The sequence below is a fragment of the Henckelia pumila genome, chromosome 3, assembly GCF_033568475.1.
Source record: "Henckelia pumila isolate YLH828 chromosome 3, ASM3356847v2, whole genome shotgun sequence".
NCBI classification, from domain to species: Eukaryota; Viridiplantae; Streptophyta; class Magnoliopsida; order Lamiales; family Gesneriaceae; genus Henckelia; species Henckelia pumila.
In genome coordinates, this window is record NC_133122.1 from 140,606,941 (window position 1) to 140,609,609 (window position 2,669).

General features: G+C 36.9%; 1 long non-coding RNA gene across 1 annotated transcript; it reads right to left on the reverse strand.

Annotated features, from left to right (window-relative positions):
* Positions 1-409: 409 nt before the first annotated feature.
* Positions 410-2,426, reverse strand: LOC140893144 (uncharacterized). The gene is made up of 3 exons (XR_012153038.1): positions 2,038-2,426; positions 1,617-1,897; positions 410-1,525 (listed from the first exon to the last, which is right to left on the reverse strand). It is a non-coding gene; the product is annotated as an uncharacterized lncRNA (long non-coding RNA).
* Positions 2,427-2,669: the final 243 nt, after the last annotated feature.

Consider the following 2,669-nt stretch of genomic DNA (forward strand, 5'->3'; position numbering starts at 1 on the left):
TCTAATCATCATACTCATGTAATCGCATGAGTGTTTAAATTCTCATCTCGAATTCAGTTCTGATACTCTTTCATATAATGCATGCTTTTAAAATCAATTCACATAATCAAATAGGCACATAATTCTGAATCAGTAAAGCATGCTCGCATGTAATTCAAGTAATCAAACAATGAAATTAATCACATGTGAAATAAAATAATTCAAGCAGACTCGATCTACCCCACTCACTCACTTCTATTCTAGTCCAAGAATCTTATCGCTCTGATACCACTTAATGTGAGGACCTCGATTCTAATCAACTAATTTCAAATAGTAAAATAATCATCGACAAATAAATGAGCCAATTTTTTTTTTTTTTAAAGGAACAGTGCCTCGCTCGAGCGGTAGAAAAATATTCGGCTCGAGCGAGACCATCTCGGGCTCAACTATAAAAATCAATTTTAAACTCGTTCTTCGACATACATCAATTCTAAGAATAATCGGGGTATAAAAATACATGCAGTATTATAAATCAACAATAAAAGCATGCTTCAATAAATAACCGAGTTCTAAAAATTATTCGACTCTAAATCGACGCCTCACATCTATCATTCGATCCCAAGCTAACCATGTCGACTCTGACTAGCTCCTGCCCCACCTGTTGTCAAGTACACATACAAAACAAGACAACAGCCGGATAACTCCGGTGAGAATAAAATCCCAATAAAAGCGACGTAATATGCAATATCAAATAAATATTTCAAAATCATGTTATAACATAAACATTCTTCGATGATAAATAAATATGAAATGCATGTGCTTAAAAATCGGGATTATCAAATCGGATAATCAAGGGAGACTCGATACTTCGGTTGGGATCCCGAGAACAAGATATCGTATCAACTCACCTACGCTCCCGATCGGGGTGGCAATACGTATCTCAATCCTCTAGACTTCGAGCAACTATAATGAGTATTCGGGTCGCTAGGCGTAACTCAACAACCTAGGCCACTCAAATATAGCTCCCGAATCTTCTAAATCCTATCGGGGCAACTCAACCCATTTCAAAATCAATGTATTTAGGCTCATGATGAATGCACATTAAACAGATGCAATTAAATCTAATTAAAACGACAATTCTATTTATTCAGACATCAAAATATCGTAGATGTCATCTCATTAATTCATATATTCAAAATCATGAATATAATATCAAAAATCATTGAAATAATTCCAAATAAGCAAACTCATGCTTTTCAATTCGAATATATGCATCAATTAATTCAAACAATTTCATATAGACAAAATCGTGTCTTTTAAGTAATATCGAAATCAATTAATCAGTCAAATTCTCATTCAATATCAAATAATCAAATAAACATGCAAGTATGTGATTTTAATCGGAAACTCGAGAACCTCATTCTCGCTCGAGCATTTATTCCCTTCGAAATCCACATCAGCTCATACCTCAATTTTCCAATCTAAAAAAGTTCAAATCCTTACACTGCTGATTTCTGCCTCTAATTATCATCGACTAGCTTTCAATCTGCGAAAAATCATATAATGATCAAAAGTCAACCTTAGTCAACTGTGGTCAAACTTTGACCAAAAATTTCTGAACTTTAATGCGCTCTCACCACTTAACGATTTTGAATCTCGACTCGAAACTTGAATATTTGAATTCATCTCGTTGAGACGATCAAAATTAGGTAACACATCGATGGTCGCCGGAAAATTTGGGGGAGGCGGCGACGCGGCGGCGATGAGCAAATCAACTCCAAAAATTCTGAATTTTGGCATGGTTGTAGATCTCGACGAGACGATTCCAACCAAATAAGCCACGATCGGAACGGAGGTCCGACGCGGCGTCGATCGGAGAAAAACGGGGCGGCGGCGGTGGCGGTTTAAAAACTTCGATCTGCACCAAATATGCCGAAATAATCTACCAAAAGCTACGGAAATGTTCTACCCATCATCTACTATCATTTAGCAACTCGAAAACTAACAAAAACGAGCTCGAAATCGCAAAATCAAATCGAAGAAGACGATGAACAGTACCGAGAAAATTCTGTGCAGATTTCGTCCGTTCATTCTTACTTTCCCGGCGATCCAACCGTCCGATCTTTGATTTCTTTACACCAATAGCTTCGTCTGGATGTTGGCTACAAAGTGACCGATCGGATCTTTGATCAGTACTCTGGTGAACGTCCAGAAAAATCAAAAACTTTGACTGCTACAGTACCCACGAAAATTCTGTGCACAACTAGTCTGTTATTTCTCATTTTTCCGGCGATCCAACCGTTGGATTTTCGATTTATTTATACCAATAGATTCATCTTGATCTTGGCTAGAATCTGACCGTTCGGATCTTTGATCGGGTCTCCGGTGAACGGCCGGAAAAATAAAAAAAAACTACGGCTGCTACAGTAAAGTCGAGAAAATGGGAAAAATTGGGGAAAAAATCTTGATCCGTGTTTTCTCAGTGTGGGTTTTCTATTTATAGTAACCTGATATTTTCGGGTCTCGGACTAATTTATTTGATACCCAACTGGTAAAAATTAGTCCTAAATCTGATATTTTTCGCTACACGCACCCAACATCAATAACATCATTTTTCTGAAATTATACGCTTTGACCAGTCAATTGAACTCATAAATTTCCAATTTAATTTCTAAGTCCAACTTAGACTC